Below are 13,651 nucleotides of genomic sequence, written 5' to 3'. Positions count from 1 at the left end.
AAAGACCTCAGAGAAGCTTCCATCTCTGCTTTACAGCAGCGCCCAAACTCTAATGTCAACACTGTGCTCAATTAGGTCTACATGGAGTGAAGGCGGTGTTTAGCAAGGGCCAGGGGACTTGTGTGTAAATAAATAGTTTGTAAGTAAGGGGTTGCATGACTTTCAGATTGTGCATGTGTTTGTCTTTGTTTCTTGATTGCTTACAGCTTCAGTTGGCTCCTGCCATTGCTTGAACTATCCCACTATCTTCACCGCCGAGGAGGAGGCAAGCCCTGACTGATTGCTATAGGTTCTGAACAATAGGGAGACACTTGGACAAGGAGGCAGGAGATTATTGACAGAAGGACAGACAAATAGAGAAAGGATGCATACATCCTTCATGGGAAGGTCCCAGTAATTGTTGGAGTTTATTATCTAACTGCAGGAAATTGTACCCTTTGCCACCCACAAGCATTCAATGGTAACTATCAAGTTAAACTGCCAAAGTGAAACATTGTGACAAAGCCTCCTTTTAGAGATGAGGGATGACAGAGGCAGGGACGGGGTGGGGGTGAAGGCTCATCCTCTGGGAGTAGGAGGGGTGGTGTCACAGTTTGGAACCGCTGAAAGGAGCACAATGAGGCCCGGGATCAGGTTTGCCTGTTTGACAAATAGATCTCCTACTGCGATCGTGGCGAGCGTAAGAGCCCTTATCAGTTACAGCAAGGACAGCGATAAATCCCAAACATGTAAATAGGGCCTTTGAGATCATAAATAACAACAGCTGATACAACTTTTATATATTTCACTGTGCAAAAGTTTAAACCACCTCAAATTTCTTTATATCTGCCTTCCAAGAAAAGAAGCTTTCTCTTTTTTTTTTTTTTTTTAAATCCAAAGATCCAAATCAATATTTCTTCAGTAATACCGGAGAAGTTTTTTTTTACATTTTCTTTTCAGACAGATGACAAAAATGGGAGGTTACTCTGTGTGTCCTTATATAACCTGAGGAAACTGAAAAATCGAGGACAAAGGAAGAAGTGGGAGGAAATCCATTACCAACACTTAAGAGTCCTTTCATTTTCCCCTACAGATCTTAATCTCAACATAAACACAGAATCATAAACCCCAGGTTACAGATCCCTTTGTCCTGCTAGTAGATCTGTGAAATCACGGTGCTTTTAGAACACGCAGCCTAGATTAGGAACCGAAATGATTCCTGAGCATGGCTCCTGTTATGCATACAGTATATGTTGGATACTTCCTATAAACCCAATAATATCTGGCTGGACTTTGGGCCACTTTGCTCATTCTGGTTGTCTATATGCACTGTGAGCTCTAAAGGCAAACAAAGCTGTTGTGAGCAATCCTATTACCTATCCTCTACATCAGATCCTACTAATCCATGTATTTCTCTCATTACACGGATACTGGACCATCATAAAGTGATTTTTCGGTATTTTCTTTGGATGCATGGGAACAGATAGGGTCTTTGTGGCAGGCGGTTAGTGACAAAGTGCCTAAAGACCAGATTTAAAACTGGTTCTTTGCTCCGTTTTCTGTTATATGTCAACACAACACTGGCTTTTCCCTTGAGCTTAGGGGCAAGCATCAGGACTGAAACTGAGTAGACAAAATCAGCCACAGTCCAACCCTTCAGAAGGCCTGGAGCGCCATTGTACAAGATCACATAAACAGATTACAGGAAAGGCGGACTGGTTGACAGTGAAACATCAATAAACTTAATTCTAGAATTTAAATAATAATATAATTACCCAAATGTCTAGTTGTGTAACTACGTAATCCACCAGCCACTCGTCTGTGGTCATGGTGACTGAGCGGCTTAAAGAGCGCTGCCACTTTTTCCCCTTGCAAATCAAAACCCTCATTGCTTTTGACTTTCAGCGAGGTCTTGTCAAAAAAAAAAAAACTTTTCTAGTTTGCATTTAATCACACTCTATGTTCCAACCTATACAGATGTGAATTGAAGTAGTCACCACCTCAGAGAGTTCAACACTAATGCCCGTGATCGAAGTTAGGAGACATTTTTGGGGTAAATTTGTTAAAAAAACATAGAAAATCCTTCTATTTTATTTTTAAAAAGAAACAGTTAAAGAAGTAAATCATGTTTTTCGTCGTACCAAGCTGAGGCTGGACAGAAATGAAAGTGGTCAGACCTCACACTGTGTTTGCTGCAGTTTTAGTATTGTAGAAAGAAGTTATGCTTGTGCTGATTTAAGGAGGTTGACATCAACCAATGTGGCTACAGCACAACTCCTCACCAAACAGGCACACTTTATTTAATATCTGACCTGTTTTGACAAATCTGACCATGGAAGGAACGATGAATAGCCTTTGAACTGCAGAACCACCATCCCTGACTTACTCTCACCAATAAAACCGCTCACAAATCTTCAATCCAGGCATGTAAATCAGGCTGAATGCTGATCAAAGCGTGACTGTGAATCTCACATGACATACGCTGCATTCTTCCCTAAACACATTCACATGCTGGATTCCAAGTGCAGCACTTGTTTGCCCCACTTCCCTCCTTTGCCTGAAGCGCTCAACTTTAATTTTCAGCGCACACATCTGTGAGAATTTATTGCATGCTGGATAAAGGTGCATTTCAAACATGTTTGGTTTGTTAAACGTCACTTTAAGTGCATTATTTGAGAGTAAATTGGAGAAAGCAAACGCCTGGGGGAAATAGATGAAACTTGTTTTTATCATTAACAGATTATCAGATCACATCAAACCTGACACTTCCTTTGGATTAATACAATACCTGTGAAAAGTTACTTTTAAATACTTTTAAAGTTATTTTGTATGTTTTTGCCTTTTTTTCACTTAGGTGTTTCAGATCATCTGGTAAATTTTAACGTCAGACAAAGATAACCTGAGTGAAAACAAAAAGCACTTTTCAAATCTTGATTTAAAGGAAAAAAATCGATCTAAACCAACCTGATCCTATGAGAAACGTCACCTACCTCTGCAAAGTACCAGCTACTAATTTTGGTCTCCTCTTCTAGGATGAATTGTTTTAATTAAACTATTCTGGAGAGTTTCTGAGAATAAAAAGGCATATTTTTGATCTTGTAACAGCATATTAATCAGGTTCAGACTTTGACTAGGCTACTTCAAAACCTTTATTATTATTATTTTTTAGCTATTCTAAGGTAGCCTTGCTGGTGTGCTTCAGACCATTGCGTTGCTGCATAACTAAAATGCAACTGAGCCTAAAAGCATTATCTACACATCTCTTTTTAGACACAAAGCAATGAAGAGACCTTAATACTGTTGGCAGGACACATGAGAGAGTGCAGCAGTGCCTGCATGAGGCACAACAATGGAAATGGTTGGGTGGACGTTTTTAACCATCTGGTTCAAAATGAGATGAAAAAGATATATTCATGAAATTTACCACTATGTCCAAACCCATCACAATTCAAGACCTGTGTTCATTTTCTGTTTATTTGTGTTTGTGTTGAAGTTCTAAAACTTCAGGTGAAACGATGAACTGATGGTCAAACAGTATCTGTCAGGAATTTCTTGTATAAAGCAGAATTTATGGTTCCATCAATTACGGCAGGTCATCCAGGTCCTAAACAAGCAAATAAGCCTCAGACCATCGGACTACCACCGCCATGTTTGACTGTTGGTTTGGTGTTTTTTCTGAAATGCTGAGTTATTTTTGCACCAGATGTTAGAGATTTAAACAGCAGTCTTAGTTCAGGTGTTGTGCTAGTCTGTTTTTAACAGACTAGAATGGGCAGGTCCCTGTTTGACCTCCTACGAGCCTATGTGCCCTCCAGATCTCTTAGATCAAATGATCATTTGCTTCGTGTTGTCCCAAGGTCCAGGTTGGTCCACAGAGGTGATCGGGCTTTTTCAGATGTAGCCCCTAAACTGTGGAACCAACAGCCCCTTCATATCAGACAGGTTTGAACTCTTAAAAACACATTTGTACTCATTAGGTTTTAATAGAGCATGAAAGTTGACTTATAGTTTTATTTTGTCTTGTCATGTTTTTAATTGTTTTTAATTTTGAACTGCTGTTTTTAAATGTGCTAAATAAATGCATTTGATTTGATTTGATTTGAGATGTGACAATTTACTTCAAATAGAGAAGTTTTGCTATTGTCTTGTCAGTCTACAGAATATTTCGCCAAAGTCTTGTGGGAGCCACTGTTCCATGTTTTCTCCATTTTCTTATAACGGCTCTCACCGTGATTCACTGGATTCTCAGAACTTTAGAAATGGCTTTGCAACAATGTCCACACAGATAGAAGTCAGTGACATTTGGCATATTTTGGTTTTTCAGATCTTTTAACCTACTTCATGTTGTCAGACTAATGCAATTTCTTAGATTTCTTTGCATGTTTATGTTGTAATTATTACAGTTCCAGTAGTTGTTGGATTTCCTATTGAAGAATCAACAATGTTATTCCCAAAATAAATATGTTTTCATAATATACAAGATTTATTTACTAATTTGGTGTATTTGTCATATGCAGGGTAAAACAAAGTGAACAATGCAATGAAATGCTTAAGATAAGAACAACCGTCCGTCTAGCTATAAAACAAATACTGATAGCATGCAATAAAAAAAATGTACACATTGTGCTGCAGCAGCAAGCAAATAAAGTGTCACAAATGTGGCTTATTGCAATATTATTGCCAAGAGTTCAGTAGTCTGACAGCTTGTGGATAATAACTGTCTTCAAGTCTTTTTGTGCATGCTGGCCTGCCAGAAGGTAGAAGACAGAAAAGTCCTTATGCTGGGTAAGCGTGGTCCTTGACGATGCTTTACGCACACAGCTGTGGTAAATGTCCTGGATGGGTGGGGACTGCTCCCAGTGATGACCTCTGCTGTTCCAACCACCCTCTGTAGTGCTTCCAGTAGAGCAGTCGGTATCTACAGGAAAACCTCAAGTGGACAATTTCTCATATCATCAATTCACAGTAGGTTTGCTGATGAAATCATTAGATAATAATGTGTCTCTCCACTTAGCAAACAGTGCTCAAATGTTTCTTCTGCAATCACAGATCCCATAAAAGATGTCATATAATATAATGTTTGAGCTGAAAAAAAAAAAAGGTGTGAATAGTTACGTCTTTTAATATGTCTGAGGAATGTTTTACAAAGTCAGAATATTCAGCTGGTATTTAAACCAGTTTGCCTCACATCCGTGATTTTGTTTCTACAAATTATAACAGCAGTCTGAAGTTTTTCTGGGAGGTATTATTAAATATTTATGCCAGGCGTTGATAAATGATCATTTAATAAAGAACCAGTACCATTCAGGTTGACTCTGTAGAACAGTTGACCTCAGCCTGACTCAGAAACATTGGCGGTCCCAGCTTGTAAACTCTTCTGTTCTTTTTTGTGAAATGTAACAGAAACCCGACTGATCTCCTGTAAACATATCCTTGACATGAACATTAAAACATGATTACTAATTAGAAGCAGTGTCTAACATTAAACTTACTATATTTGAATCAAACTGACTTGTTTTGTTCACGTCCCTGATTGTTTTCTGCTCTCTGTCGCGTCTAACTTCCACTGCTCAGATCTGAATGTTTGTGCCGATATGTACCCTTTTTCTTCTAATTACTCTCTCTCCTTTCTCTTTTATTCTTGTGTGGTTTCTGGAAAAGAAAATAAGTGTGTATATCTACAACAAGCTCCCTGTGGACGTCTCACATATTTTAACACTCCACAGTCTGGCAGAGGCAAAATGTCTGCACAGGCCCAACCAGATGTTCCACGACTGAAAAGGGAGAACAGAGCCATGAGCCTGAACGTGTATTTTAGATCAGGCTCAGGCAGGTGTAAATTATATTATCGTACTGAAGAAAACCCAGATAAGCTTCAGAGGCTTTGGTTGATTGTTGTCATGCAGGATGCTTAAATTCTGGCAATAAGATCAAACCTTTCCACAGTGAGATTCTCTTCTTGGTGTTTTCCTTGAAGATAAGAGAAAAGAAGAAGTCGGGAAAAGCCAAATTAGCACCAGGTAATTAGTTCTAAAAGTAGTTTTTTGGTTTTCTGCTTTTATGCACAAATGCACATGAACATTTGTTTAAATCTCATTTTTATCAACTTTGCAGTATTATTTTTCCTATGTTGTAAATTTGCCCGGGCTATTCTATTCTTTTCTAATATTTAATCAGTCCAAAAGCCTCTCTGCAGTGTTTTATCTGAAGTTTATCTGGGTCGTTGTTGCTAAATACAGGTCCTTCTCAAAATATTAGCATATTGTGATAAAGTTCATTATTTTCCATAATGTCATGATGAAAATTTAACATTCATATATTTTAGATTCATTGCACACTAATTGAAATATTTCAGGTCTTTTATTGTCTTAATACGGATGATTTTGGCATACAGCTCATGAAAACCCAAAATTCCTATCTCACAAAATTAGCATATTTCATCCGACCAATAAAAGAAAAGTGTTTTTAATACAAAAAACGTCAACCTTTAAATAATCATGTACAGTTATGCACTCAATACTTGGTCGGGAATCCTTTTGCAGAAATGACTGCTTCAATGCGGCGTGGCATGGAGGCAATCAGCCTGTGGCACTGCTGAGGTCTTATGGAGGCCCAGGATGCTTCAATAGCGGCCTTTAGCTCATCCAGAGTGTTGGGTCTTGAGTCTCTCAAACTTCTCTTCACAATATCCCACAGATTCTCTATGGGGTTCAGGTCAGGAGAGTTGGCAGGCCAATTGAGCACAGTGATACCATGGTCAGTAAACCATTTACCAGTGGTTTTGGCACTGTGAGCAGGTGCCAGGTCGTGGTGAAAAATGAAATCTTCATCTCCATAAAGCTTTTCAGCAGATGGAAGCATGAAGTGCTGCACAATTTCCTGATAGCTAGCTGCATTGACCCTGCCCTTGATAAAACACAGTGGACCAACACCAGCAGCTGACACGGCACCCCAGACCATCACTGACTGTGGGTACTTGACACTGGACTTCTGGCATTTCCTTCTCCCCAGTCTTCCTCCAGATTCTGGCACCTTGATTTCCGAATGACATGCAGAATTTGCTTTCATCCGAAAAAAGTACTTTGGACCACTGAGCAACAGTCCAGTGCTGCTTCTCTGTAGCCCAGGTCAGGCGCTTCTACCGCTGTTTCTGGTTCAAAAGTGGCTTGACCTGGGGAATGCGGCACCTGTAGCCCATTTCCTGCACACGCCTGTGCACGGTGGCTCTGGATGTTTCTACTCCAGACTCAGTCCACTGCTTCCGCAGGTTCCCCAAGGTCTGGAATCGGCCCTTCTCCACAATCTTCCTCAGGGTCCGGTCACCTCTTCTCGTTGTGCAGCGTTTTCTGCCACACTTTTTCCTTCCCACAGACTTCCCACTGAGGTGCCTTGATACAGCACTCTGGGAACAGCCTATTCGTTCAGAAATTTCTTTCTGTGTCTTACCCTCTTGCTTGAGGGTGTCAATAGTGGCCTTCTGGACAGCAGTCAGGTCGGCAGTCTTACCCATGATTGGGGTTTTGAGTGATGAACCAGGCTGGGAGTTTTAAAGGCCTCAGGAATCTTTTGCAGGTGTTTAGAGTTAACTCGTTGATTCAGATGATTAGGTTCATAGCTCGTTTAGAGACCCTTTTAATGATATGCTAATTTTGTGAGATAGGAACTTTGGGTTTTCATGAGCTGTATGCCAAAATCATCCGTATTAAGACAATAAAAGACCTGAAATATTTCAATTAGTGTGCAATGAATCTAAAATATATGAATGTTAAATTTTCATCATGACATTATGGAAAATAATTAACTTTATCACAATATGCTAATATTTTGAGAAGGACCTGTAGAAGCTAAAGTGTGTTACATTAATTTGAGTAATATGTTTTGTTCTGGACTTTGACTGGGCCATTGCAACACCTATGTTATTCTTTTCTTTTTTAACCTTACTGACAGAGATTACCACAATGTTTGGGATTATTGTTCTGCTGATGACTCAGTTTGGAGCAACCTGCCGCTGTCAGACAGATGGCCTCACATCTGACACTTGAAAACTGTCGCATCCAGAGGAGTTTGTGGTCGACTCAATGACTCAAGGTGATCATGTTCTCTCACTGCAAACAAGCGCCAATCATTGTGTTTATAGTTGGTATCACGTGTACTGATGCGCTGTTTAGTTTTTTTCCAAACATGATGCTGTGCATTATGGTCTAGCATTTCAACTTAGGTTTTATCTGTCGAAAGGACTTTGATACAGAAGTGCTTGTCCTCTTCAGGTTGGAGGGGAGTTCCTGCCTCAAGTGGAGGAGTTTAAGTATCTCTGGGTCTTGTTCACAAGTGAGGGAAGAATGGAGCGGGGGATCAACAGACGGATCGGTGCGGCTGCCGCAGTAATGGGGGCGCTGTGTCGGTCCATTGTGGTGAAGAGAGAGTTGAGCCGAAAAACAAAGCTCTCAATTTACTGGTCGGTCTACATTCCTACCCTCACCTATGAACTTTGGGTCATGACAGAAAGAACGAGATCCCGGATACAAGCGGCTGAAATGAGCTTCCTCCGTAGGGTGGCCGGGCACTCCCTTAGAGATAAGGTGAGGAGCTCGGCCATCCGGGAGGAGCTCGGAGTAGAGCCGCTGCTCCTCCCCATCGAGAGGAGCCAGTTGAGGTGGCTCGGGCATCTATACCGGATGCCTCCTGGACGCTTTCCTTGGGAGGTGTTCCAGGGGACGACCCAGGACACGCTGGAGGGACTATGTCTCTCGGCTGGCCTGGGAACGCCTTGGGCTCCCCCCGGAGGAGCTGGAGGAGGTGTCTGGAGAGAGGGACGTCTGGGCGTCTCTGCTGAGTTTGCTGCCCCCGCGACCCGGTCCTGAATAAAGCGGAAGACGACGAGTACGAGTATGAGTCTTCTGTTTAATTGAGATGCAACTTTGCGAATCCAAGCCATGCTGCCATTTCTAAAGAGAAAAGGCGTTCTCCTTCAACCCTCCCAAATAAGGCGTACTCCTTCAGTGTCCTCATTTTACTGTCATCAACTTTAACAGTTAACATGCTAGCGGAGGCCTGTAGAGTCTCTGATGGAGTTGTGGGCTCTTTTTTTGTAATTTCTCTGACCTTTGGCTGAATCTGCTGGGATGTGGACTCCTGGGAAGATTAGCAGTTGTCTGAAATGTTTTCCATTTGTGAGTGATCTTTCTCTTTGCGGAATGATGGACTTCAAATAGATTAGAGATGGCCTCATGTGCCTTCCTCATCTTGATGGGCAGCAACAATTGCTTCATTAAGGTCATTGCTGTTATCTTTCCATCTTGTCATTGCGTTAACATTAACCAGTGATGATGATCAGTTAATAAAATACATTTAATAAGCAACACCTCGATGCTACCTCTGCTTTTAAATCAGGTAAAATTTTACTTAGTTTATCCCACGACCACTGAAACTTGAGTCAGAGTAGAGTCCCATTAAGCGCCTTGTTGAGCTTTATAGATGGTTCAAACTTGTAGAAACCGTAACCAGAAGGACTGGAGAGTTTTATCCCAAAATAAGTAGTACTATGAGTACTATGAATAACTTTGATTTACACTGAAACTTTCTTTGGGGTCAAGTGGACACAATCACAGAACCACCAGATCTCCTGACCTTTAGGGTAATAGTTCAGGACATTCCTTTGAATTATCCCTCTCATCTGCTTAAGAACCTGTCGGGTTCTGATGAATATGTGAGGCCCTGGAAAACAGAAATCATTCGAGCACATGTTGTTAATTCAAACCTTATCTATGACATAACTGCATCCATTATTTAGAGGTCCTGGTAAATGTCTTTAGGAACTGTGCATCTGAAGATACGTGCTGACAGTTTCCCTGGCGTTCTCGGTTAGTTTTGGACGCTCTTAATATGTTTCATTAACTTGCTGTATGAAAAGGGAATTACAAAAATAAAATAAAGATGAAGTAACTATGCAAGGAAAGGAACTGTTAGAGGTTTGGGGCATCGGCCAGCATTCTTTCCTCTGCTCCTCAACCTGGTTTTGATGGGACGCGTCTATTATGTTATCTTCCTCCGCTGGCTGAGTCTTCCCAGATCCACAAGTGCTGGAATTTTAAATCTATTGTAAAACAAACATCAAATTGGCTCAAGCTTTAAAGTGATTTATTGAAAAATCTGTCAGCCATATGATAGGTGACAGCATTTGTAGTAATAAAAGAGCTCCACAAATCTTAAAATTAACATTACTGAGCTTTAAAAACAGCACAAAACAAGCAGTGCAGCTTTACTTATGACTAAAAAGCAGTCTGGGAAGTTATGGGAGTACAAACAGATATGTTGCACCAACAGAAATGAGACACTAAAACACTAGCAATTAAATAATCATGACACAAATTTATGGAATGTCTGCAAAAGAAAGTTCTGCTGAAAAGTGTCTGGTTTACCGTTAAGTTCTTGTGTTTTTTTTATATAAGGCCATTTTCCGAATCTAAAGCAGTTTGGAGGCCCCGTCACGCTCTAATGCAGAATTTAATACGACGTGGAAACATGAAACCTCTGACTGCAAACTAACGGCGGGGAAAAAACTCCCCAACATCTTGTATCATTTTGTTTGCATATTTATTGACTCTAGATTTGCTTTAAAGGACGTGTTAGTAGTTTAGACAATCTTGTGTTTCATCAGACAGACTTTGAAAGGAAACATATCTAATTAAATATTTACAGAAGTCTATCTATGGCAGAAAACAGACTGTAAACAGTGAGATGAAAGCAGTAGGGAAATTAGGTAATGATTACCACAAAAAAAAAACCTGAAAATGTGATCAATTTTCCAGAATTTCTTTTTTTTTATTTTCTAGTCAATTGTTATAAATTACCGGTAACTGTGAGAGTTACTGCCAAAGAAACATAGATGTGTTTTCTTGATAGATATAAAGTGCAGTTACGCACACAAAGGACAATGCAGTCGTGTAATGATGCTGGAGCTCAGATACAGGGACAAATATCAGTGGTTGATCCAGCAGGGATCCAGGGACCGAGGACTGGCAGAGATTGTATCTTTTTGAATTATCTCTGATGTAAAATTGCTATTTTCTTGGATCATATAATACAGATCTTTGCTGTCTTTAGAAAACTGTGTCTTTACAACAAGAAATGACTGTAAAGCTCAGTTGGTGCCAAGAAGATATCTCCTACACCATTAGACCACCACCTCCAACCTGAACCATTGACACAAGGCAGAATGGATCTAATGTTACAGCTGAAATCAAGACCGATCAGACATGGCAATGTTTTTCCAGTCTTTCATTGTCCAATGTTGGTGAGTGAACTGGTGCCTTGGTTTCCCAGTAACTGCGGTCCTTACCTGGAGTCACTTATCTGCTTTAAGACGTTGTGTGTTCAGAGATGTTATGCTGCATTCCTTGGTTGGAACAAGGGGTTATAAGAGCTACAGTTGCCCTTTTATCATCTCAAACCAATCTGTCCATTTTTCTCTCACCTCTATGAGGCATTTCTTATCCCCACAACTTCTGCTCACTGAAAACTTTCTCCTTTACAGATCATTCTATCTAAATCTGGTAGATGGTTGTGAGTGAAAATCCCAGCAGATCATCAGTTCATGAAATACCAGGACACTTTCAAAGTCACCTAAACCTTCTCAATTCTGATGCCCGCATTAAACTTCAGAAAGTCCTCTTTACCATTTCTAGATGAATTCAATGATGGTTCCAATCCATGAAACTCTTTTACACGAGGAGGTTCTCATTGTTTTTCTCAAAGTATTGCCATGGTTTTAGTATAACATTTTTGATGCCTGCTAGAGGCAATATATTACAAAATGTGGTGATAAATGGGACTTTTGATTCAGATGGTTGACTAAATGAAGACCGCCATGATATGAGGCATGGTTGAACTAAACTCATTTCAAACTTATTTTTTCAGAAACCTGGTATGAAAAGAAAACAGCTGCTGAGGCTTTAATTGCATCTCCAAATTTGCTCAGATATCACAAGAACAAGAGATGAAGTCATGAATGGAGTCTACCATGGATGCTGCCATCTTGAACCAACGCTGCCTCTACACACGAGTCCTGGCAAAATGACCTGCAACGATGAAATTTATAAAAATACATTTGGATGAGAGAGTTTTCATTCCTGAAGCTCTCCGTTAAAATACTTTGCTGTCTTTGCCCTGCTCTGAATCCTTCCAAACAAATTCCTGATTTAATTTAAAAAATGTTTTATGACAACAATGGAAGAACAGAGTTATTATGCCCATGCATCACTGTTGGACGTTTCACCACCTGGACACAGTTCCTGATTGGCAAAACGTTCAAGATGGCCTCAGCTGCTCCTTCAGAGGATTAAACAGGTGAGCACTGTTTAAAATTAAAAAGTGTTGGGCTCAACAGGGTTGCTCTAACCCACCAAAAGATTGGTAGAGTAAAATCTGACCAGAAATCAGGTTTCTTGAAAGATAAATGGTTATTTCTTTGCCAGGAAAATTCTGAAATCCAAGCCTGAAGGTAGTTAAAGCCTGGATCTCTTGCTGAACTCTAAAATGGTCATTTTATACAGAATCTAAGACAACAAGAACAGATGTGGACACTGTGGTTGCAAATAGAGAGACCTTCTAACCATTTCAGTTTTTAATGCTTCTGATGTTTTTTTGCACAAGAAAAGGTTAGAATATTTGGTTTTTGAGATGACCTGTGTCTATTTAAAGTAATGTTTGAAAGTTCAGGTTCTGAGTTCCTGCACAGGTTTTATTTAGAGACTAATCACTTGACAGGCAGTGGCTTACATTTTATTCCACCATGCAGACTAGAAAAACCATATAGACTTGTTTTACCCACGTCAGTGTAAGCAAAGAAACTGAACAATATCACTGAAGAGGACCAACAGCTTTGACAATACTGCCGATATTTTCACCTTTAGATTAACTGTTTAATGATGAAAATATCTACAGTATTCTGACAAACATTCAAAGCTAAAACCAGAAATGGACATTTCTGGTTCTAGATTCCAGTTTTCTTTATGTACACCAGAGATTAACTTGGTTTCTTTACCTTTAGACACATATTGTTCAGATAAATTCAGCTTTACTTGTACAGAGAGAGCAAATTCACATCTTTTAGTAGTTTATAGGAAAGGCTGAAATGTACGGTGGCCGGGGGGTGCAAAACATTTTTACAAGTACCGAAACAAATTTACATTTCAGAAAACACAGAAAGATAGAAGTTATTGAAACTGGACAGAAACTGACTGCAAAGAATGTTGTTATTGTACCTCCAAGCCACGGTGGCTGAGTTTTTAGCTCCAGTAAAAAGGTGGTGGTTCTCACGCCTGATCTTAATAAACTGGCCCGTCTGCTCCTTTGTCCCTAACAAAAATATGAATATACCAAAAAAAAACAACATCTTGCTTAATATCAGAGCAAAAATAAAGCCTTTTTTAATTTTACATTTGTCTTAATTTTGCAGAACATATTAAAATATTTCTATGCAAATGTCTAAAACAAGCTCTTTCAAACTTTTCACTTCTTTACTGAGATTCACTTACATTTGGAGGTTTATTCCTCGTCGGGTTTACCTGGAATCAGAAATTATAATGCTAACTGAATTATAAATAAACTTTTAAAACATATAGCACATTTCTTCATTAAAATTAATATTGAAAAGCTTATTTATTCTCAATCA

The 13,651-nt window shown here is 39.7% G+C and overlaps 1 long non-coding RNA gene across 1 annotated transcript; it reads right to left on the bottom strand.

Annotated features, from left to right (window-relative positions):
• Nucleotides 1-4,489: 4,489 nt before the first annotated feature.
• Nucleotides 4,490-13,259, bottom strand: LOC124868828. The gene is made up of 3 exons (XR_007038398.1): nt 13,242-13,259; nt 11,998-12,056; nt 4,490-5,631 (listed from the first exon to the last, which is right to left on the bottom strand). It is a non-coding gene; the product is annotated as an uncharacterized LOC124868828 (long non-coding RNA).
• Nucleotides 13,260-13,651: the final 392 nt, after the last annotated feature.

The sequence above is a fragment of the Girardinichthys multiradiatus genome, chromosome 5 (assembly GCF_021462225.1).
Source record: "Girardinichthys multiradiatus isolate DD_20200921_A chromosome 5, DD_fGirMul_XY1, whole genome shotgun sequence".
In the NCBI taxonomy this organism is placed as follows: Eukaryota; Metazoa; Chordata; class Actinopteri; order Cyprinodontiformes; family Goodeidae; genus Girardinichthys; species Girardinichthys multiradiatus.
Note: the sequence above shows the minus strand (reverse complement) of the source record. Positions and strands in the feature narration are given on the sequence as shown.